This window comes from Lepisma saccharinum, chromosome 4 (genome assembly GCF_977018435.1).
Source record: "Lepisma saccharinum chromosome 4, izLepSacc3.1, whole genome shotgun sequence".
NCBI lineage: Eukaryota > Metazoa > Arthropoda > Insecta > Zygentoma > Lepismatidae > Lepisma > Lepisma saccharinum.
The window spans coordinates 81,457,459-81,483,984 of NC_139232.1; the positions used below are offsets into that span (position 1 = coordinate 81,457,459).

At 37.8% G+C, this 26,526-nt stretch overlaps 1 long non-coding RNA gene and 1 other non-coding gene across 2 annotated transcripts; both read left to right on the top strand.

The window, feature by feature from the left end:
- The first annotated feature begins 1,105 nt into the window (after positions 1-1,105).
- On the top strand, positions 1,106-24,609 carry LOC145987233 (uncharacterized). The gene is made up of 4 exons (XR_014441631.1): positions 1,106-1,166; positions 4,485-4,572; positions 9,427-9,537; positions 24,468-24,609. It is a non-coding gene; the product is annotated as an uncharacterized LOC145987233 (long non-coding RNA).
- TRNAT-UGU (transfer RNA threonine (anticodon UGU)) lies at positions 3,787-3,861 on the top strand. The gene has a single exon. It is a non-coding gene; the product is annotated as a tRNA-Thr (tRNA).
- Positions 24,610-26,526: the final 1,917 nt, after the last annotated feature.

Sequence of the window (26,526 nt, forward strand, 5' to 3'; positions counted from 1 at the left end):
AAGTGGTTTTCCTTATGTGCTAACTTTCCCTTCTTCATTTTTTTCGGCTCATCTTTCCAAACTGCACCAACGCGGAATAGTGTTTTCCTATGCTGGCGGCTTAGTAACCACCATAGCAGCCGGTTGTATACAGCCAACATGACCGCACCCATGCGCGATTTACCAGCGTATAGGGTGTCATTCGCAAGCGTTTCTTACGACACGCTAAATGGTCGTCAGAGGAATCTGGTTTTCCTGACTTGCTCCTCTAATGGACTTCCTGAGGCTTCGTACAAATGTGTCCCGAACCAGCCCGACCACCTCATCCGATATTGGTGGACGTCCAGATCCTTGTGCCCTGCAGTGCACAGACAGCCATCTTGTTTGATTTTTTTGTTCCATGTCCGTACATGCATTGTAGTTGGTGCATTTTTTGGCAAATTCCCTGACAAATGCACGTTGCACAGTCTTATTCGACTGTGTTCGAGCATACTTTAACAAACAAAATGCCTTTTCCTTTCCAGTGCCGTGTCTATACCCGTAAAGGCAGAAACATAACACGTCACACATTGACTTTTGACGTGTTTCTACATTCTACTGTTAAATTTGCAGATAATTTGCACCATAAATGGTAACGTTATTAGATTACGAAATAATATAAAATTTATTGAAACACCCGGTAATACTCGTAAAAATGTCATGTAATTTTAACGGGTAAATTATATGTGAATATTACTTATGATCCTATACAGCCAACTCTATTCTTAACTTGGAGTAATGGAAATGTAAATTGTTGATGGTTAACATACCATTCACCCTCTATAGAGTCATAATATGTTCTCAAATGTGTCTCTAAATTCATTAAAAACAAATAGCCGGAGACCAAACCTGACGCCCGCGGCCAAGGTGCGGGACACAACCCCATTAGTGATACTTTAATGAGTTATGGTTTAACTAATCCCTGAAGGATTTTCTATTTCTTACCATTTCTAATGTATGTTGCCTAATTTCAGCACACTTCATCAAATTAAAAGCTCTAGTTAAGTCATACAATATTAATGAAATTGATTAGACACAAGTGTTGCATTGGATGTGCTTTAATTTTCTATAAAAGCAGGACGATCATTCGATACAAATCATAATTTCTCTTCTAGAATATTCCTTACTACAGCTAACGATAGTGGTCGGTAAGTAAGAGAAAATTTATTTCATTCTTGATTAATTAACATATTCCTGTTATGTATTATAACTTGGTCCTGGAGGAGGATAGTTTTGAATTCCTCCAAGGTAGAATATATGTAGATGTGAAAAATTAAATCATAGAATACTAACACGTATATAAGCACTGACGACACCAGAGAGGTGGACTAACGTACAATAGACCGGTTACACTCCCTCAAATACGCAACATCGAAGAAGAATTAAACTTGTCCTCTACCTTGTCATTCAAAGCAGACCTTTTGTTTGGAGACATGTGCAAACGCACCGGCTGCGCAGAGTAATTTACTTACATTTTAAAAACACTTTAACAAAGCGGGCGACATTGCAAAGTTTACCCATAAATGCTAGCTTGGTTCAGTAGTAGGCATGAGGATTCTTATTATATTTATCTCAGGGCTTGCTGGGTGGTAACAGTGAAAGCAGTGCTCGATTTTACATGTTTATTACAAAGGCAAGACAGTATCCGATTACAAGAAAAGGTACAAGGTATGCACAAATCTTGATAAAGGTTCATTACAGTGCTTTAAAAACAAAAACCAGTACTTTCACAATATAGGCTATGTATATACAGGATATTCCAATATAATATATTTAAAATACAGAAACATCTGACAGTGTATAAGACTTTTATACTGACCACTTGGGTCAGCACATCTTAATCAACATCTTTTTAATCTTAATTAATTATACTTGACAGTAATCGTGAAAATAAACACCTTCCTTTCCAACATTATGCTCTGAATTTAATAATTATTTCTACTTTTTAAAAATGAGAGAGAGGCCTTCTCCCGAGATAAAAGAATATCACTGTTAAACTAATATAACCTCCTAATGCATATAAAAGGGTTCGAATGAAGATGCCAGTATAACTAAAGAAAAATAACCAAACAAAGAACATCTTTATTAACAAAGAGAAAGGGGAGTTAGAGAAATATGAGAATAGGTTTGCCCGTTGGTACGCCTGTTATCAGGAACGGACGGAGGGATAGGTTCGCCCGTTGGTGCACCTGTATTCAGGAACGGACGGAGGGATAGGTTCGTCCGTTGGTGCGCCTGTATTCAGGAAACGGACGGAGAAATGGGTTCGCATGTTGCTGCGCCTGTGTTCAGGAACGGACGAAGAAAGAAAAAGGTGGGGGGTCCGTTGAAGCACCCGTAGTCGGGAACGGACGGAAGGATCTGGCTGGGGAGATTCGTCCTGGTTTGTACCTGGGAACCAGACCTTGTGGGGGACACATTCATTTTAGGACCCTGGTTGAGTAGGTTCATCTGGGGCTTGCACCCCAGGAACCAGGTCCTTTGCAGGTCCAGCAGTCAAGTGAGCTCCGCAACCTTGACACTTTACTTATATAGAGGTGGCGCTCTAACATATTGGCCGAAATTGGAACTATCGGGTACGCGAAGCAAACCTCCAATATTTACAGGTTTCCAACTAAGCATATGTAATTTACCCTTTTTCTAACTGTTAAAAACACTAAACCGAAAAATAACCAGATGTACTTGTTGGTAAAAGAAAAGTATTTGCTAAATTATAAAACAACAATGGGAACAGAGAAATGCAGAGCAGATAAGATAAGTCAATCGACAATAAAAATAAATATACTCAGAGCTGTTCTTCAACAATTAACTGTGTCAATCTGTTATTATCAATTTTCATGCTGACGAACCCAAGTGGTACCAACAGCGTTTTTGCTACCTCAATAAAATGCAAGAACCGTGGGTTCGTTGCACATGTCTCCTTAAATAACTGTAAGACGATATTGCCAATCAGCTTAGCCTACTAAAACTAACAGTGGGTAATATCGTCAAGCAAACGTACCCTTTCAGTTCCAGGACTTGGAACTTTCTAAAATTTTCCTCGGCGCTTGCTGAGAGCAAAATCTTCCAAGGCTCATGCTTAATCCAATATTTAAAGTAGGGACGACGCTATCCCCGGCCTCGGATAGCGTAAAAGCACGGGCAAATTCCAATATAATGCTCGTCTTAATGGCTTTTCCGAGCGACTGGTGTAACGTGTAGGAAGGCAATGTGGCAACTGGCAAGTGAACAATCAAGTCGCCTGCCTTTCCCCACAGACGTAAAAGAGGAGGGTTCACGCCGTCAACTTCCCTGCTACCCTACTAATTCCTTCGTGGCGACAACATTGGATGTACATCGATGCAAGATCCTAAATAACACACACACATACACACACAGATTGGGAGAACTTGAAACTCAGAAATGTGGTTTTAATTTTAATTTTAGTAGACTTTCTCATAAAACAAACAAGACCTTTAACTTTTGCACAATATATAGCACCCATAACTTGTTTAAATATAATTGCTACCACCATATCTCAAAATTCTGTACAGCATATTTCACAAAAAATCACACATTCGAAAATTCTGACACTATATACATATGTTTCGTGCGTCAATTACGATCATCTATTCAGTTCAACAACTAACACATTTTCATTCGTTTCTTTTTCATTAAACAACACCTTTTGTACTTTGCACAATGAATGGTACTCATACGTTATTTAAATGTAATTGCTGCGTCTCATCCTGTAATTCTATAAAATACATTTCTATTAAAGAATTCAGGGCCTCCCCCATGGCGCAGTGGTAGCGTATTTGCCTTGTAATCAAGGGGTCCCGGGTTCGATACCCGGTGGAGGCACAAGTGGTTCGGATCCCACTTTAAACTGTAGGTCCAGTCCCGATTAGCCTTACTGTGCATAAAGTGGACTTAAAACAGCAACTCAAACCTATTAAAGAATTCGTACAGTCCAAAAAAATTGACGTGATACATAATTCTTATACATCAATTATTATTAGCTGATCTCCGTAGCGGAGTGATTAACACAACGCGCTACGACGTCAGGGATCCCAGGTTCGAGTCCAGAGAAAATCGACGTAATATAAACCAAATCGATAAATCAATGAATCAATTATTAAAATCTTCACAGTGACTCAATTATCATTATATTTTCTCACAACTAGAAAATGTTGTATTCATTAACAAACCAAAGTTTTCTATATCTTGATTTATATTGAATAAGTTTCTTTGTAAATAGTTATATAGGCGTGTAAAGCACATTTCAATGTACATTCTTTAGTTTTCTTATTTTATTAAAATTCGTAGGTTTTCAGCCTTTTTGGGCTAGTATTTATTATGATGATGGTTAGATGAATGAAGTGATACTCACAAAGGAATAGCAGTGCTTGGGCGGGGACATAACACGGAAGTCTAGAATTTTTTTGACCTCACGTCAATAATTTTGATGTTATTTATTATTCTAGACAATGACTAAATGGGCAGCAGTAGTTCTGGTTCTTCTCGTGTGTGGTGTTGGTGTACTAGCTAGGATTTACCGACACTCTCTTCAAGGTAAGTTTGACATCTTTGAGGTTATCTCAGTGTATGTGATGAAGTGGAATACAGGTTTCTCCGTTGGCCCAAACTTGGTACACAAGTTGTAAGTGCCATGATGTACCGTGCGTCCATTTCGATCTGCAGCCGAGAGATCGGGAGAAGCGTGGCGGGCGGCACTGACGGAGAAGCCGACATTTGTGGCCTGTAATGCCCGCTTATTTTTATAGACATATGCAGACATTTATATAAATATTGCAAAACGATCACTAACCTGTGTTATAACACGCAAAAGTTCTTCTGTAATTCATCCAAGTTCTGCTCTTATATACACAAATAAATACGCTATAGAAACGATGTTAAGAGCCACAGATAAAAAAGCATTTTAATCATGGTTTTGATCAGTAACGTCCTGCTTAAGTTTATATCCTTGAAAGAGTTTTGTGGCGATGGGAATCGTTTGGAGGTTTCGAATGTGCAACACTGTATCAGGATTACACTGCAGACGAAACCGATAAAAGTGAATGGCTTTCGTGAGCTTCCTCGCAATCCGAAATATCCGAGCTCGAGTTTTTTGTTCCTTCGCGACTAGATGAAGACAGAGTTGTAAATATAGTGGCGAGCAATGTAAACCAAGAGCGTGTTAATTTCGTACTGTGCGCAAGAGTGTTATTCTTGGTTACTTGCAGTTACTTGTTTGTGTTAATGTAGTGTGTATGTGTGACGTGTCAGTGAGACGATTGGAATGCCAGCCGCAAGATTCACGTTAGAACAAAGATTTTTTATGTGAGACACGTACCTACGTGAAAACAAACTCGGGTAGAGACGTGTGTAGGTAATTTGTACAGAAATTCCCATGCGTTTCAACTCCACACAGAGATACGGTTAGATATCTTGTCCTTAAATTACCAGAAACTGTATCGTTAAATTTTAAAACACCTAAACAAAAACGACGGATTCTAACCGAAGCAAAACTCGATGATATTGGTGCAGCGTTAGAACGTTCTCCAAACAAACCTCTACGCCGTGTTTCACAAGAGGTGGGCGTGTCAAAATCATCGGCACATACAGTCACTAAGCTACTAAAATTAAAACCATACTCTTATAACACAGGTTAGTGCTCGTTTTGCAATATTTATATAAATGTCTGCATATGTCCATAAAAATAAGCGGGCATTTCAGGCCGCAAATGTCGGCATCTCCGTCAGTGCCGCCCGCCACGCTTCTCCCGATCTCTCGGCTGCAGATCGAAATGGACGCACGGTATAAAGGTAACAGAAGCTTATTGATGAGAGGATATTGGACTTCAGCGACAACATGTCATCGGATTCAAAAGAGTGTTCAGTTATCACAAGAGCACTTTCATATATGATAAAAATTGGCAAAGTGGCTAAAATTTCGAAGGATTTCTCAGTTGCTTGCAACAACATATAGGATATGCTTTATAAAGAATCTAAAGAAATTAAAAAGACGCTCGTGAAATATTGCTGTGAGAGCGTAATAATTATTATTACATTACACATATTGTAATACAACTGATACAAATGTCATATTTAGATTTTTCCATCATTTAATTATGGATTAGCAGAATATATATTTTTTCTCGTTCAAACTTTGGTGGAATGATCCACTATATGGCTTTGGAAACTTGATGTTATCCTAGTAAACATTAAGCAAAGGCTGCTGGGATTATGGCGTCACTATTTGAGGTTTCAAAGGCGTGTAAAATAATTTTCTTTAGTGATATTCAGAAGATAATGTCTGAATGTCTCTTTGGCTTAGCCTTAACACAAATGACTTGAAAGAGCCACTTCAATAACATAGTTCTATTTCTTCTTCTGTGTTATTGGAAACGATTGGATTCTGTGAAGTGTCTTAAACTTTATTACAAGGGCCTCCCTGTGACACAGTGGTAGCGTAGTTGCCTTGCAATCAAGGGGTCCTGGGTTCGATTCCCGGTGGAGGAACATAGTGATTTGAATCGCAATTTAAACTGTAGGTTCAGTCTCGATTAGCCTTACTGTGCATAAAGTGGAATTAAAAGCACCAAACCAATCAATCAAAACAATCCCACACTTGCACTGTAAGTAATATAATGTGTGAGGCATATATTGCTGGAAAAATATTGATATACGTCTTGTAGTTCTTGAGATACGAAAGTGGAAAATAAAATTTCTTAATTTAAAAATCCAGCATTTTGAAGTACAGATGACAGTGTAAATACACGTAACCGACGTCGTTATGACAGTACTGAATTTTTTCCAGTATTGTGGAACATGAACGAAGGTTTTGGCGCAAAAAGAAATCCAAAAACAATTTCTCGTTTTATATTTTTTTTTCTAAAACTCGCAAAATGAAAAAAATACAGCGAAAACTGAGAGGTCTTTAGATAACATATCTTCCTCAGCGACTGCGTTGGAGTGAACAAATTTTATCAGTCATTAGTTGAAATGTGTGTCAATAGATGGCGCAGAAAGACATATCTCGAGTAGCAGCATTGTGCAAGTCCAAACCTGTTTTCGTTACGCTTGATAATAAACAGGCTGTTTGAATCGCAAGCTACGTGATAATGGGGAAAAAATCTGTTCCCGTGGCCGTAAAATGGTAAATAATTGGTATGTACAGATGCAATAGGTCTCGTAGAGAAATTGCAATCGCATTGAATGTGAGTAAAACCTGCGTGGCGAACACAAAAAACAAATTCAAGCAGCAAGGTACAGTGGTTGATAAACCACGCTGCGGCCGCCCCAGGGTAACGTTTGTACGCGAGGTCCGGATTATCGCAAGAGTGGCAAAGAATAACCGTAAAGCCCATCTTCCAGCGATAATGAGGGAATTTGAACATTTCACTAATAAAAGGGTCTGAAACATGACCATTTCGCGTCGTCTGGGGAATGTGGATTTGCGTCTTACGCTCCTCTCAAAAAGCCTTTTCTCAACAATGTACGTACATAAGAGAAATTGTGTGAAGTGGTGCAAAAATAAAAGAAACTGGTCCATGGAACATTGGGGTAAGGTCCTTTTCAGTGATGAATCGAGATTCGTGCTGTACAGCTGCCGAAAAGTAAGAGTTCGGAGGACAGAAACCGAGAAACTTCTCCCCGAATGTTTCGTGCAAGCTGTTCAGGGTGGGGATCAATCAGTATTGATCTGGGGATGCATGTCTGCTGCAGAGACCGGGATTTTGAGATTCATTCCTGGCTCCATGGATTCACGAGAATACATCGAAACAATGAAAGATAACATGCTCCCGTCCGCCCAGAAGCTCCACAACGGGTACTTCGTCTTCCAGCAGGACAACGCGCCTTGCCACATGTCAGCAGCAACAATGGCTTGGATTCAAACGAGGGAAATCTCATTGTTGCCTTGGCCAGCACGAAGTCCGGACCTGAATCCTATAGAAAACCTATGGAATACCATTGGTCTTCGTGTAGCTCTACGCCAGCCAAGGAATGTCCAGGAACTTCGTGAACAGATCTCCGAAGTATGGAATGAGATTACGCCCCAAGAATTCAAGAAATTGGTCCGCAGCATGAGGAAACGTGTGCAAATGTGTTTGAAACTTAAAGGTGGACCTATTGACTATTAACATTTCACACTTTATTCACCTAATTTCAGAGAAATGTTTGTATACAAGTATATTTTCATTGATTTTACAAATTGTAAAATTGTTTATTGATTTTACAAATTGTACCTTTAGTTACATCTATTAGTTATAAGTGCATTGATATGCCCTTACACTTTCTTGATCTTGATGTACCTTTCAATAACATTACATAATAATTCCAATTTTGTATTAAAGTGTTTATTCCATGAAAAGCACTCGCATATGTACTTTTTCTGTTTTTCTGTCTGAAAAACACATGACAAGGTGGTCTTAAACTTTTGGTACGGACTGTACTTTTGTTACTGCTTTTTTAAAGCTGTTGTATTTCGCACACGAGGTAGCATCTGGAGGCAGCACATTCCAACAATATGCAGAAGCAGCTTTGAAAGATGACAGGCATATGGAGTGTGAAAATTTGTCCAGGTGAAGTTGCATATAGTGTCGAGTCGTGTAGTTGCGTATGTCGTGTCTAAATGGAGTCTGTCGTATAAGTATATCAGCGTTTTTGTTTGCAGAATTTTTAATATTGTGCAGGCCAGATGCAGGTTTTCTCCGTGCATGAGCAGCTTTTTCGACTTGTCTACTTCACCTTTGTATGTGTTCATCTATTCTCTTCTGTAGAGAGCGTCTAAATTCTTCCATGTAAGTTCGCCCACACTAAATTTAGCTGATCACTGACCATTAAAACATTTCACTCAATAAAATGGTCTTAATTGCCTTGTTACTTAATTTCTCCTATTCAACAATCAAACAACTCGAAACTTCATGATTGGTTGGCAACCACTACCGACAGAAGTTCCAAGTTCTAGGAAAATGGAATATTTAATATCTCGACAATCGTCATCTCTGTATACCCAAAACATAAAATGTTTAGTTTGTGGAACATTGTACAACCTAGCTTTATTCTATTCGTTATTACCGTACGAAGCATAATCACGCATCAAAACATCAATTTTTACCTCCGCTGTATTAAAACTCACTACTATTTTAATGTCAGGCAGATTATTGAGACGCCACGGTTCCTAACAGCCCATTATATCTCGTGGCTATTTTGTAGTAAGAACACGTGAGAGGAACGGATTGGATGTAAAAGGGGGGAGGGGGGATTGAAGTTACCAGCCTTCCCAGTAGCGTGTACTGCTTCGCTCTGCCCACTGAATTAGCCCAACCCCTCCACTCTCTGCCGCTATGCGCGGCCATGCTCCAGATATAACTGAGACAGAGTATAGATATATGAGTATAATTACAAGTTCTCTCAATTCCAGGGAAGCCATGTGGATGGATTACCTGCCCCGTGGGATCGAACTGCTCCTATGTAAAGGTTCAAATCCAAGGGCATGGTCAGGCTGTCGTAAGATGTACAGATAATATAAATGGTAAGTAATATTTCTAGTCACGTCAGGTTGTGTCCGGACTATGTAACCCGAAATTTTTCATTGTTACCAGCTTTACCCTTTCCTTTTCATGAAAATAGTTACAAATTACGGTAAACCACATATGAAAAGTAAGATTCTAGGTTGGCGCTCGATTGCGACATTTCAATTAGAGGGTTTTCAATAGTCTATAGTTTTGCACTAGTTCCATTGATTTGATTTGATTTATTTTAGCTCGCTCTTCTGAAACTTTTGGCTAATCCCGCAGATGAGGATGGGTGATGATAGGGCCCAGTCGATACCGATGACGATACTCTCCCCGATTCCGCTATTTGAAACTTGCAATATTTAAAATTTGTTCAAAATATTGATTCTATTGTGATTATTAACTATTTTTAAGTAAAAATCTTGGTAAAGTGATTCACATAATCAGAATGGTGCTTGCACACGAATATCTATCAACCGAAAATACGTATAGATAACTACAAGGGATAACTGAATTTATACTGGGAATAGTTAACACAGCGCGATACGACGTCAGGGTCTCGGATTCGAATCCCGTCCTGTGCTGTGGTGTTCTTCATGAGAGTCCCTTCATCGAATTCAACTTGTCAACACTCATCCTCGGCGTTACTATTATGCAAAAATAGCAAAACCTTGTGAGTCAAAAAAGAGGCAAAATCCAAAACTATGAGCTAGTCAAAATCTTTACTCAACTTACGTACGTACGATAAATGACAATTTGAAAGCCGTGTTCCAAAGGTGAGTAAAGATTTTCACTAGCTCATAGTTTTGGATTTTGCCCCTTTTTTGACTCGCAAGGTTTTGCTAATTTTGCATAATAGTAACGCCGAGGATGCAGACCCGTAGCCAGGCAGGGGCCAGGGGGGGCTCAGCCCCCCCTGGCACTGCCGTTAGCCCCCTTGACATTAGGTAAAACTATTTTGTATTCTAATTTGTTTGAGGTGAAGAGTGAGTAGTGTGTTTGATACTACGGACAGGACCAGAAAGGAAGAGCTCCCCTCCAGCAGCTTTGCTATACTTAAAACTTGCTCAACATGCCTACATGAGCTTTTTGCTCTAGTGTGGAACCCCTGCTTAACCCAAGAATTTTGGAAAAATCCCCCTCGGGAATTATTCGGAAAGGAAGAGCTCTTCAGATTGATTTGTGAATACTTACAAAAATTGTATTAGCCAGATTTTTGTCCATAAACTTGTCAAAAAGTGATATATTTTTGGCCACACCAGAAATTAAGCACATACACATACATACACACACATATTTACTTCCAGTTTAAGTTTAATTGGATACCAGGTTCAATTTGCTTGCTCCGTGACACTCTATTTCTTATATTATATGTTTGCATGTTTCTCCTCTGTGTCAGTGTATGGAATTCCCGAGACGGTAGTATTGATTTTTGCTTTGCCCTTAGCGCCAGTATTTACAGAAATTCCCGAGTATTGCATCATTCAGTATCGTGAGACTGACTGAGGAGAACAGATGTGTTGATACAGTACTTCTCATACTTACAGGTTTAAATTCATATTGAACAATATTTGTTGTAATCCAGTCATATTTAGAGTCAAGCTTATATTTGTCCCAGCTTGTTATACATAACAAGGTCATTGCTATTCAAGATATGCATGTTTGTGCAGGCATTTGCGCTGGGTCAGTGTGAATGATTTTCCACTTGTGGGCTATTGGCTTTACAACCTGTCATAAGATTAATATTATTAATATTAATCCATAGAGATTAGATTTAAAACCCAGGAAATTTTATATAAATACCAAAGCCAAAATATTAAGTGTATACACACCTACACACATACACACACACACACAAAGCACACAGCTGAACCCAACTGATATTTTTTATCCAGCATAGAATTTTGAATTGAAACCCAGGAAATTGTATATAATAAACAACAGCAAAAATGCCGAATCAAAAATATTGCAATCAGTGCAATAAAAATATATTTAGCTCTAATTGGGCCAGACACCAAAAAATTTGTAACCCGGACAAATACAGAACTCCCACAAAAATTTGCCCCAAATGCAATAGAAAATACAGCATGCAATACTTCACATATACACATAAAGATACTTGCTCTGCACAGTCATCAACATCTGGTCTGAAAAGAAAGCACGAAGCACCTCTTAATGCCAGAGCAGCAAAGCAGCCACGCCATGTACCCATCCGTAGCAGTTTTAACGGCCAATTAAGGGATCACCGTTTTGTATCAGAGCCAAGATGCGGCATTGAGAATTTTTTGAACAATGTAAATCCTAAAGTGCAGGCAATTCTAAATGCACAAAATGGCTCTTATAAGCTCTCCCTCAAATTGTTTGTACAATATAAGAAACCAAATGACACAAAATTTACACACCCCCATGTAACAGAAACTGTACCGGTATATTCAAACGCAAATTTAGACACAATAATAAGCAGGTTGATAGATCAACTGAACATTAAACACTCTGAATTTGCGGCAAAAGAGTCAGGATGGAGCCTATGTGGCTCTCCGCACAAGTTATATGTTAATATTTCTGAATTCAGCCTATTGCAAGGATCTACATATCTGCCATTACCTGCTAATATCAAAAACAAAAGAGCCGTGGTCAATATAAAAAATAATGACGCGAAATGCTTTTTGTGGTGTATATTAGCTGCTTTGTTTCCAGTTTCAAGGCATCCAGAGAGAGTAACTTATTACAAACAGCATGAACATCTTTTTGACGATGCAATGGAGGGTTTGGAATATCCAATGTCAGTTCAGAATATTGATAAATTTGAAAAAAGGGCCAGGCACATCGATGGCAAACAATTATCTATTAATGTATTTATTTGTTCCACTGGCAATTGCCCGATAGCACCTCTCAGAATCAGTACAATTGATGATGAATCTGCTATTCCGATTGATCTGCTCTTGATTGAAGGGGATGATACACACCATTATACTCTGATACATAATCTTGAAGCTTTGGTGAGAACACAACTAGACAAATCCAATACAATATTCAAGTTGTGCAGAAGATGCTTAACTATATTTGATGGTCAAAAAATGGTAAATGGGGTTCGTGAAAAAAATGCAGAAATTGCCAAAAACAAGTTAATTGAGCATCTGAAATACTGTGGCAACCATAAACCTGTTCATATGGTGATGCCCAATCCAAGTGAAAATTGCAAATTCAAAAAGTATGAAGCCTCGTTGGAACACCCAGCATATATTGTCTGGGATTCCGAATCAAATCTCAAATCTCTTGCATTCTGCAATCCAGATCCTGAAGAATCTTCAATTACACCATACCAGCTACATGAACCTTCCAGCTTTTGTTATGTGGTTGTACAGGATGGTGTTGTTACTAAAGAATATTCATACAAGGGACCAAATGCCATCAAAATATTTGCACATAGAATAGAAAATGAGTGCCGTGACATAGCATCTAACATCTTATTAATATCAAAGCCTATGTTGCCTTTAACAGAGAAACAGATTGAAGATTTCAACAATGCAGAAAAATGCCCGGTATGTGATTGTGAATTTTCAGATACAAATATCAAGGTACATCACCATTCTCATACAGATGGTAAATTCTTAATGGCCCTGTGTAATAGCTGCAATATTAAGATCAAGAGACCAAGATTCATCCCCGTATTTTGCCATGGAGCATCCAATTATGATTTCCATCATCTGATCAGGTACGAGGGGTTTGAGAAGCAGAATTTAAATATTTTAGCTGAAAATGATGAAAAATATATATCTATTAGCAAGATAATTAAAGTTGATGGTGTTCCTATTCACATAAGATTTCTTGATTCTTACAGATTTTTATCTGCTAGCCTGGCTACACTGACCACTCAATTACCTGATGGTCAATTGAAAATCACACGTGCATTGTTTCCAAATCAGGACCTGAAATTAATTAGGCGGAAGGGTGTATATCCATATGACTATGTTACAGATTTTTCTAAATTTGATGAGTGTTCCCTGCCACCACAAGAAGAGTTCTACAGCAAAATCAGAGGATCTGGAATCACTGATGATGATTATCGCCATGCTCAGTTGATGTGGAACGATTTAAAATGCAAGACATTTGGTGATTATCACATGGCATATTTAAAACTTGATGTGACCCTCTCAGCTGATATATTGCAGGCATTCAGAAAATCTTCCATGCAAAATTATAGACTGGACCCAGTGTATTTTTACAGTGCCCCGGGCCTAGCATGGTCTGCAATGTTTTTCAACACCAAAAAGCAATTGGATCTGATCCACGATCAAGATATGTATCTGTTTATGGAGAAATGTATAAGAGGTGGGATGGTGCAATGTTCCCAGAGATATGCCAGAGCAAATAACAAGTATATGCCTGATTATGATCCAGCACGGCCATCAAATTATATACTGTATGTAGATGCAAATAACCTCTATGGTTATGCCATGATGGATAAACTGCCATATGCAGGGCTTGAATGGGTTGAAGATTTCAATATTGAGGATCTTCAGGACTTTGATGACAGTGAATATGGCCTCTTCTTAGAAGTTGATCTGACAATTCCTGATGATTTGCACAATAAATTTTCTGATCTGCCCCCAATTCCCGAGGTTCAGTGTTCACCTGGCTCTAAACAGAAGAAGCTCATGATGACTCTGGAGCCAAAACAGGGTTATGTCATATATTACAAAAATCTTCAGTTCCTGATGAAACATGGTGTTCAAGTGACCAAAATTGGCAAAGTCTTAAGGTTCAGGCACTCAAGATGGTTGAAACCATACATTGATACAAACACGGAACTTCGAACATCTGCAAAGAGCCAATTTGATAAGAGCTTGTTTAAATTGATGGTCAATTCAGTGTATGGCAAAACAATTGAAAATGTCAGGAAACATACCGATGTTAAAATAATTACTGACCACAGTCTGAGCAAAAAATTGGTTGCAAAGCCCAACTTCAATTATAGAAGAATTTATGATGAGCACATGGCACTTTTCAACATGATGAAAACAAAGATCAAATTTGATAAACCTATTTACGTAGGGGCTGCGATATTGGAATTGTCCAAATTACATATGTTAACATTCTATTATGACGTGCTGAAACCTTTTTATGGTGATCGTGTAAAATTATTGTACATGGACACGGATAGTTTTATTCTTGATATTCAAACAGAAGATGTTTATCAAGATATGTTACAGCCTGAATTGTTTCAATATTTTGATACCAGTGAACATACAAGAATTCAACCCCACAACAAAAAGGTGCCTGGCAAGTTAAAAGATGAGACATGTGGTGATGCTATTGTGGAATTTGCTGGGTTAAGTGCCAAGATGTACACTTTTAAAACATGTAGTGCTGTTGTCAAAAAGGCCAAGGGTATTGGCAGAGTTACTGTGGAAAAAAATCTTGTATTTGAAGATTATAAAAATTGCATCAAATCCCAGAATTCAATTAGAACATCAGAAAATAGAATTCAGAGTGAGGATCACTTGTTGACTTCAAATGTTGTAAGAAAAGTGGCTCTGGACCCACATGATGATAAGAGATGCATTTTATCATGTGGCATACATACTTTACCTTGGGGGCATTGCGATTTGAAAAATGGGGATCAATGCCCAATTACAGAGCATGATTTGAAATAAATAAACATGCCTATGAACTTATTTGGGTTCAAGAAACAAGGTATTATGGAGCTACCAACACCACAACCCTCTTCTGATATGATATCTAAACTGAGTGGCTTGTTAATTATTCACCTGAACAGCATACTTACAGATCTTGATGATGAAACAGGTAAAACATTGTACATATTTAACAATAATTTAAATCATTACCAATTACCTGTAGGTGGTCAATTGCAATTTATTACAACCCCTGAGGGTGATGTTAAAATTTCAGTAGGGAGAAATATTTATAGAATTAAGCACTCAAACATGATTTCTGGCACTGTATATACTGTTTCTGCTGGTGACTGCTTATATATTGAGGTCCCTGCATCTTATGACAAGCTTATACCCTTTTTTATAGAATTAAGAATCAGATACTCTATAATAAATAACCACTAAAACAAAAATGCCTAATGATATATTTGGCCATACAAGACATGAAGATCACAGTGATGAGATTCTGATGCTTGATGTCAGAGTCAAGAAATTAAGAAGTGATTTACAAGCTTTACAAACCACACTCAATGCCAGTCTTCAATTAGAAATTACAAATTTACAATCACAATGCATGGACCCTCTTCTTAAAATTGATTCTGAACTCAAGTTATTGCTTCAGAAATATACTGATCTGGCAACATTAGATAATTTTCAAAGTTTGGAAGAGGCTGTTGCAGCTCTTCAAGCCAAATTTAAGACCCAGGCCACCAATTCTGAGCAATTGAAACAGCAATTGGAAGAGCAGATAAATAATGTCCAGACACAGCTCCAAACAATTGTCAAAAGCATAAAATCACAAGAAGATTTTGATCTAGTGATTTCCACTCTAAAAGAACAGATTCAGTCACTCCAGATACCTAATCTGGACCCTCTGAACAATGCCATAGCCGAGGTTAAAGAAAAAATTGAGACACTCGAAAATTTTATGAACAACTTGCCATCTTCTGATGCTTTGAATGCAATAACTCGGAGTGTAGCAAATATTAAGCTGCAACTTGAAACATATGAAGATTTTGGAAAAATTCAAAGTTCCATAACCCATCTTGAAGGTACAATAGCAGCAGTGCAAAGTGATTTGGCAAATGTACTAGAATCTCGCCTGCCCGGTATTGTAGACACACTTGTTAGTGTCCAGCACCAAATCACAAAGCTTGAAAACCTCAACACTGAATCTGAGCTGTCTCATTTTCATCACTTGATCGATGATATCCAAACAAAACTTGAAATTTTACAACAATCAACACCCTCTCAGGCAGATATAGCCCTGCTCCAAAATGCTATGCAAAATGTGGCTGATGCATCTGAATTAAACAATGTGAAATTGGCACTTGAATTTTTGCAAAATACAGTATCAAATCTTCCCACATCACAGGAACTTAAAAATATTAAGAGAGCAGTGAATAGGATATTGAAATCAGAAGATATCAAGAATATCCAGACAGAGATCAAACAACTCACTCAGACAGTTGCCACTCTTCCAACCAATCAACATATTAATGAACTGCATGCCCTGTTTGAGGATATCAGAAGACAGGTCCATGATCTTACTGCTCAAAATTCAAAATTGGCAGTTGTTGAAAATTTGCAACAAATTGTAGCTAATATCAAGCAACAGCTAGGGACCATGGAATCCAATCAAGCAAATGCTCTGTCTGTTTTTGCCACCCAGCTACAAGAAATTGTGCAACAATACAAGAAACTTATTGTGGACATAAAGATCAAGCCAGGCCATGATGATGTTGTTAGGACCATCAATGAGCACCTTGAATCTGTAACAAGCAGATTGCTCACAGCAGAAAAGGAAATAACAGGCATAATCGAGAATCCTAAACATACAGTAATTCTTGAATTGTACAGCATCCCCAACAAAGAATATGATTCTCCATTTACACCAGGTGGCAAAATATATATGCTGTCCCCTGCACAATTTTATTATCAATTTTTTGTTGGGGGCACACTGAGACCAATCAAGATCAAATATTGGCATCAGCCACAGGCACACCACTACCCTATCTTATCAATAACAAATGCTGACAACAAAGTGAAAATCACCAGTGTAGAGTTAGAGGATTTTACAGACCCCAATACATTAGAAACAGCCTATACTGAAGATGATGGCACTTTGGAATTTAAAATACAAATAGGAGACAAATTATATTTAGAAAATCCTGCAGTTTCAGCTGCTGAACACCCCATAGTTGCAATATTCTTGTTTACATATTATGTCTAGACAAATTATTGTTGATGAATTACACAGACAAGCCCGACATAATTATAAGAGGCTCCCAGTAGTTACAAAAGGCATAGATGATTTATGGCAGAGCGACTTGATTGAATTAGCAACTGGGCAGTTGAAAAACTTAGACAAAATCAACAAGGGCTACAAGTATCTACTTACTGTCATAGACACATTTTCAAAATTTGCCTGGGCTGTGCCACTCAAATCCAAGACTGGAAAATGTGTTACAGAAGCCATCAGGACAATCATCAATCATTCAGGAAGATCACCGCGCTATTTGCAAACAGATAATGGCAAAGAATTTTATAATTCAGTGTTTCAACAATTTATTAAAAGCCAGTCAATAAAACATTACTCGAGTTACAGTGACCTCAAGGCCTCAATTGTAGAGAGATTCAACAGAACCTTAAAAAATCTTATGTATAAACAATTTACACTTCAAGGTAATTATAAATGGATTAATATTCTTCCAGAACTTCTACATAAATATAACAACTCGGTCCATTCCACAATCAACATGAAACCCTCTGAAGTAACTTCATCTGATGAGCAAAAATTGATCAGGACTGTTTATTATCCTAGATACCAGCCAACAACAAGAAAGGCCAAATACAGGGTGGGTGATCAAGTAAGAATCAGCAAATATAAGCACTTATTCAAGAGAGGCTTTACAAGAAACTGGAGTACCGAATTATTTACAGTGGTTCAAGTTAAACCTGGGACCCTTAACACATATATAATAAAGGATCACCGAGGAGAAATTCTCAAAGGCAGGTTCTATGAACAAGAACTCAACAAAACTAAACAGCCTGACACATATCTCATACAAAAAATCATCCGCAGAAAAGTCAACAAGTTATTTGTCAAATGGCTAGGACTTCCAGAACACAGCTGGATCGATGCAGACAAAGTGATAATATGAGCACCTGGGATGTTATAAAAAGGCTGCCAGAACGTGAACAGCAGAATAAGATAAATGGAGTGCTGCTGCCTGAAAATATTAGATGTCTTATTGTTGGGCCATCGGCTTGTGGTAAAACTACACTAATGATTGATAATTTTTTATTGGCACCCAACTGGTTAGACTGGAAAAACAGGCACTTGTATATCTTCTCTAAGAGCTTGGAACAATTAAAATATCAGCAGCTGATGAAGCTATATGATGGATTGGATATAGCCACTTTTGAACCAGATGTTAAGCCACTCCATGAATGTCTCGATAATTCTGTTGTTGTGTTTGATGACATTATACTGGATAATCAAAACAAGGTTAGAAATTTCTTTACACAGGGCCGACACAAAAACATTGATTGCTTCTACCTGGCACAGACTTTTTCTAAAATTCCGAAGCAGCTGATCCGAGACAACAGCAATTTTATATGTGTGTTTCATCAAGACCATACCAACCTCAAACACATACACGATGAATATGTAGGTGGGGACTTGAGCTACAATGATTTTTCCAAGTTTTGCAGCAGGTGCTGGAATCAAAACAGTTATGGGTTTGTCACAATTGATATGACAAGAACACCCAATAGTGGCAAATATAGAAATAAAATCAACGATTTTCTAGACGTTGAGACGTATATAAATAACCATGAAAAGGCCAATCATTGATGATCTTAAATTAAGAGATTATCTTGTAAAAAGATTTAAGGGATGGAAATCAGAGAACCGAGGAATCTATGAAAAACGCAAACAAACAGAACAGCCTGTCATTGATGCTATTAATAATTTAGGTAAGAATATCAAAACTGTTACAGAGCAAAATCAAGATTTGATCACAGAGCTTGTACCTGTAGCTGCTAGGAACATATTAGATTATCCATTCACCCCACTTTCCAGTATTCATACACCTAGTCCTGTTGCTCCTAGAAGAATTGAGGCTAGTCAGGATCCTATTGAATTGGGTCTTCTTGCTCAAAAATATTTAACCACACCTAAAGACAACAAAGATGAGGTCTTTGGCTTATATGCTGACACAGAGCTTGATGGGAGCATCATTCATAGAATTGGCAATTTCAGAGTAACATTTATGGGAGATGATATAATTGTATATTCAGAATCTCGTCTCGGAGAAAAAGGTGCTTTTGTTAAGTACACCGGCACACCTGGATTGTGGGAACTGATGACTCGGAAAAGGCCTGGCAGCTATACAGATCAAGATTATGAGGATTACAAAGAAATATTAATAAAATCAGATGCTCTATACCAGAACAATGATCCCACACAAAAAAGAGTCAAGTCTAGCAGTGGAGCAAAATACAACAATTTAATCAAGCCCATATGGTCACAGATCAAGACTGGCAGTGGAATCAAACAATACAACACCCTGCCTAAAGAATTTGTCTGGGTTGATGATGTCAGGAAACTTGTAGATAGGTTATTGGTGATAGCTGGGGAGGAAAATGCTGGCAACCACAATTTTTACAATGAAAAGGTTGGAATTATGGACATGATAAGCACAAAATTGTCTAATTTTATAGTGAATGACCCTAAGGGGATTGGATATCTCATAAAAATTATTAATACTCTACCCCCCAAATTTTGGAATGTTTCTGAGGGTCGGGGCCTTGTTAATGACATTATAAACAAGCTGCCATTTGAACTACACATTCCAGGCTATCAGTATTGTGGTCCAGGCACAAAATTGGATCATAGATTAAACAGAGGGGATCCTGGTGTTAATCCCCTAGATGCTGCTTGTAGAGACCATGACATAGCATACAACACACATTCTGATCTTGACAAGAGACATGTTGCAGACAAGAAATTAGAAGAGGCTGCATTTGGTAGATTTGTAAGCAAAGATGCTTCTTTGAGTGAAAAAATAGCAGCATTGGGAACCACCATAGCTATGAGCACCAAACAAAAACTGGGGTGGGGGCTGTGAATATGTATATAATAAACCTACAATGAAGGCCAAGGGTGTTATGTATCAAATACCTTATGCAGGTCTTAAATCTCTTAAAACTATTGATAGCCTTTTGACCAAAAAGCAGCGCAAGAAAAAAAGCTCTTGTATTGCTAAGGGGCATGGTATGAAATTGTTGCTTAGCACCCCCCAATTAAAAAAATTACAGCAATCAAGAAAAAAATCACATGTGGGTGGCTTCATATTTACCATCCCTGCCATCTTAGCTGCTCTCGGGGCTGTTGGGAGCTTGGCCGGGGGATCAGCTGCCATAGCAAAAACAGTAATAGATGCCAAGAAGAATAGGGCAGAATTAGATGAGCAGAGGCGCCATAACCTGGCCATGGAGAAAAAAGGCAAAGGTGTTAAGAGAGCCATGAATAAGTTTAAAAAAAACAAGAGCCGCTTACAAACCAAGATATTGAAGCTTTAATCAAGCCACTGGGCATCAAACATTTTAGAGGTGTGTACATGTCTGATTCTTTACCAGAACAACCACTCAACAAAGAGTGTGGCATTGTTAATTTGGATGAGTACAAAAATCAGGGCACTCACTGGATTTGTTATCTTAAATATTTAAACAATGAGGCATTTGTATTTGATTCATTTGGAGGTGTTCCACCTGAAAATTTAGTAAAATATCTAAAATCACCTAATCTTTATTACAATAATGCCCGTGTTCAAAACTTCAAAGATGTTAATTGCGGACATTTGTGTTTATCGGTTCTTAGATACATGTCTCAAATAAATAAACCATCAATTGAAAATTTTCAAAAAGCCTTGTGGTATTTAAAACATCATGGGGGTATTCCATCTCACCAGCCAAAATTCAATATTGAAACTCAAATTACATGATGACATTGTGTATCCCAAAACAATAGCTCTCAGGGCATTTTACGGCATGTACCTAATCCCTAATATTACACACCACAACAACACAATTGCTGTAGGGGATCAAAAAATTGTCATCACTCCAGGGCAATATAATCTGTCCACTCTAAATGCTCAATTACCCAGAGGTATAGTGTTAAGTCAAAATTCTGTCACTCACAGAGTAGAGATTGTATCTGCTACAGAAACAGTGGATCTGGGTACTATAGGAGAGCTGTTAGGCTTTGAGAACAACACAAAACTTGAAGCGGCCATCAAACACACTGCTATGAATATACCTAAATTCTTAGCCATAGAGACTCTGAATATTCACTGCAATGTGGCGGAGGGTATGATCACCAAATCAAATGGCATAGGAACTCACAAACAAACCGGGATCATCGCAACATTCAAACCTAATTCCGAATTTATGGAGCCAATCATCTACAATCCATCCCCAACATTATATTTTCCCGTGTGTCATAACAGAATAGATTATATTGAATTGATGGTCACTAATGAAAAAGAAGAATTAGTTGATTTTGCTGGAGCCACAACAACTGCTATCATAGAGATTAATATTTAAATAAAAATACATACAATGGAAAATATTGAGAGTTATGAGCTACAATCATTCCCTCCAAACAGGAGGACATTTGCAAATTTAAATCAACCCAACACGGAGGTTGAGGTTGATCTTGATGTAGGGGATGGCTTTATACACCCCCACAGAGCAGATCTATACATCAAATTTGATGTTGTAAAGCTCGATGGAACAGATTACCCGGCAAATTCAAACATAAGACTTGTGGACAATTTTGTGCCGCATCTGTTCTCTGAAATTGAGATCAGAAAGCATGGCGTTGTTATAAACAGAATAGATTATCCCGGCATTACCTCCACAGCTTTGGCCACTCTAAAATTATCCAAAACCGAGGCTTCTTACTACAAAATAGGTGGATTTGAGGCTGGTGATAAGATATTATCTAAGAACCACACAGTGCTGTTTCCCATGCGCCTGTTGCCAGGATTCTTCTCGGATTACAAAGAAATTATGTGGAAGGGTGGTTTAAGAATCACATTTAGAAGAGCTGCCAATGATAACAATGCTTTGATGAGGTACAGTGACATAAACCCTACAGGGGAAGCTCTGCCTAATACCTTACCAGATGCAGGCAAATGCATTATTCAGACTATGGAGCTAAGAGTCCCTGTTGTTGAGTATGAAGCCAGCTATGCTCTTAAATACAAAGCTGATATCCTAAAAAATCCACAGATTCCTCTGCAATTTTACACATATCAATGCGTACAGAAGGTTGCATCTGGTACTTATTATGAATTTGATGCTACAAATTCATTCTCCAGTATTCAATTTGACATGCCTGATTTTGTGGTGGTATTGTTTCAGACTGGAAGACACAACAATCAGGAAAAAAATTCAAGTAGATTTGATAACTGCAACATCAAGAACATATATCTTAAAAATGGCAGAAATGAGGTATTCCCTAGAGAAAATTATAATTTAGACATGTCCAAGGATGATTTCCTCAAATTATATGAGGCTTTTTCGGCTTTCAAGCGTGTCACTACTGGCAGTACTGATATGTATTACACACCAGATGAATTCAAGGCACGGAGACCCATGTTTGTAATCAACACTTCAAAAAGGAAACAAGTTGTGGTTAATGACAGGACAAACATTAAAATTATCTGTGAATTCCACGAGGCTTTACCAGATGACACCATATGCAGTGTTATTCTCATAGGTGAAAAATCATATGTTTATGATGTAAGAAATGAGAGAGTCACGGAGCAATTCTAGAAGAATTACATTGTTTTAATATTAGATAAACAAATTGAACCTGGTATCCAATTAAACTTAAACTGGAAGTAAATATGTGTGTGTATGTATGTGTATGTGCTTAATTTCTGGTGTGGCCAAAAATATATCACTTTTTGACAAGTTTATGGACAAAAATCTGGCTAATACAATTTTTGTAAGTATTCACAAATCAATCTGAAGAGCTCTTCCTTTCCGAATAATTCCCGAGGGGGATTTTTCCAAAATTCTTGGGTTAAGCAGGGGTTCCACACTAGAGCAAAAAGCTCATGTAGGCATGTTGAGCAAGTTTTAAGTATAGCAAAGCTGCTGGAGGGGAGCTCTTCCTTTCCGGTCCTGTCCGTAGCATAAAACACACTATGTAGACAGAATATATTATTTTGTTCACAACTTCGTTCGTTCATCTTGTTTATGAGCAGAAGTCTAAGCAGCGGCAAGAGTTTAGAAGATTCTCTAGACTTTAGAAAGTTCTTTCATAGGCAGCCTTCCCTGCCCCTGTTGCAGCCTCTCGTTTGACAGAAATCTGTGACTTTGATGTCATTATCCACATTCCTTCCGCATCTGCGTCAAATGTCAACAGATCCCAAGTTTTATTGATTTGGCCGGGGGTGAAATGTACGGTAGGCACTATGATTGAAGTGAATATTGTACATTTTAACATGTATGGTATAAATATCTGTATCATAAAAAGTAGTATGGAGTGTGTATTAAGGGATGGTGTCAGTAGCAGTCATTAGCACTTCAAGAGATGTTTTAGAAGATATAGAAAAAAAGTATTTGTATGATATTTCTAAATTTTATATTTTAAATTAACTCAATGACTCCGATACACATAATTTACCTTCATTTAATACTATTAAACTTTTAAAAAATTTACTTAATTTACAAAGCCCCCCCTGATAACCCGTGAGCCCCCCTGGAGGTCAGTTCTAGCTACGCGCCCGCAAGGATGAGTGTTGACATGATGAAATCGATGAAGGGACTCTCATTAAGAATACCACAGCACAGGACGCGATTCGAATCCGAGACCCTGACGTCGTATCGCTCTGTGTTAACTACTCCCAGTATAAATTCAGTTATCCCTTGTAGTTATACGTATTTTCGGTTGGAAAATGAAATCAGTTTCAGCTTCAAGAGCTCCGTTATTCATACCTTGTCTTCCGTGCACTGGCCTCTTTTGTTGAAATTCTCCTACATAACTCATTTACCTCTTCTTTACTTCGTTGTATTAATATCGGTTTCATTAAATATTATTTTAATTTGAAAAATGCAAAACCAAAACGATAAATCGTTTAAGTGAATAAGTAGAGAACTTACGAAACCCTATTTTTTTTAAATATATATATATATATATATATATACTTACGACATTACAAGACTAATAGAAGAAAAAAACATATTTTTAGGTAGTGTAGTCCTCGAAGAGAAAAGGGAATTCTAAGACCCAACAATATGATGCAGGTAGCTGGCCTTGGAGGATGAACATAACAATGTACTGGTTTACTGAGGTGATGCATGAAAATAAATGCATTGATATTTGTTGACTCACACCTTTATTTCCTTGCTTAGCAACTGTAATTGTAGTAATTTTCCTTTCAGCATAGAAATGCTCCTTCGTAAATGATCCAGGAACTCATGCAACATTTTTTTTAAAACACCCTACTTTACATACATTCATGACAAGTAGTATTAGCAGCATTAGATTTTGTATTTCTAATTGCAATTGCAAAAATATCGTCATGTCATATGCAGTTTAAAACAAATAGAATACGGCAGATTTCTGTGAAAAATTCAATGATGTGAGTGTAGAAGGAAAGCCTGTGCAGTCACAGTAACTTCTGAGTTATAACTACTACAGGGTCGTTATAACCGGTGTGCGAATCAAGGAGGGGGTTGAGGGGGACTTCACCCCACAAAAAATATACCCGGCAAAAGCAAATTATTTTTATTCCTGTCAAGGATGTCTTTTTTCCTCTCAAAGAAAATCGGATTGAAATCATATGGTATACAATTTCTTAACTATGTAAGAAAACACAATTGAAAAATCATTCGTGTCCATTAAAGGTACATTCATCAAATATTCCCCCGACGAAAAATATGCAGCCTTGTGGATTAAAGAAGGGCACCATTCTGAAACTGATCAACCTTACCGAGCCGATAAAACAGTAGGTTGTATTGCATTTGAATTTTCATGGCATTGTTCTCATATTTTACATGCATTAGAGTATTCACAAGAAACTCGTAGGTAGGTTGGATGGATGGACATTAAATTTGAACTTGGAAATAGAAGCTGAGCTTCTTAGTGCTTCTCGGAAATCAGAAGGAAACATTGCCAGCAGACCAATAACCAATGTGTGTCTTCATGAGCACATAAAGAAGATCACAAGGAAACTGATAATTAATAATAATAAAATAACTGAAAGAAACCATTATCATTACTCTAAATTCCATGTAGGTCACTTAAATTACAAATTATTTTGTATTTTGCGAATTTTAAAGCGCGTCAAAAATTTGACATTCGGGTTTGAGGCAAAAGGTGGAAAGAGGCGTGCGCTTGTGTTTCCGGGAAGAGGAATGTCTGGTCCAGCTCGAATTACATCACCAGTGTTGAGATCTACAGTGTTGGCAACTGTCAAGTTATTTACACGGAAATTCAAGTGAAATGTTTAACAAATTTTAAAAGTTAATTCAATAAATTGATGGCTTTTGAATAGAAATTGGGGTGGAAAAAAAGTATCTGAAAAAGGGATTATCTTCTGATATTTGTAAACATCACAATCTAAATCGTGTAGGTGTACATATTAAGAGCAAAGAAACATTTTGTATTATTATTGCACTTTATTACATACACATTGTACACATGTATGTGTATATACTCCTTCTGTTGTAATGATTCTGATTCCACAGCGTAATTTCTATCTCCAAACTAATAAATCTCTCCCGTGAGTGATAAAATTAAGGAAATAGGTTGGTATCACTTTCTGTTGTTTCAGAGCTATTCAAAGTGATCTTGTTTGGATGCTTTGCATGTAGTTGGGGAAAGAATGTGTGAGGAAGTGAGTGTTTGTTGCTGGTGTTTGTGTTCTGAATTAATCGAAACGAACATGAATTTGAGAGCTGTCGATACGGCAAAGTGCGGGTGCTTTACTGTATGTTTGAGTTGGGTTATTAAGTTCACTTTTTGCACATATGGGTTAATCAGGACTGGGCCTACAGTTTAATGTGGGATCGAACTACCGTCGAATGTGCCTCAACCGGGTATTGAACCAGGACCCCTTGACTACAAAGTGACATTACCACTACGCCATCAGGGAACCCAAAGAGGTGAGTGTATTATTTAGCAATTTATATCTGCTTCGTTTAGCTCGAGGGAGAAAAGTGTAGAAATGAAAATCGTGGAAGCGAGGCGACCAACATTCGATTTACCTGACTATAAAGAATTGTCTCATGGAGGCTTTGTGCGAC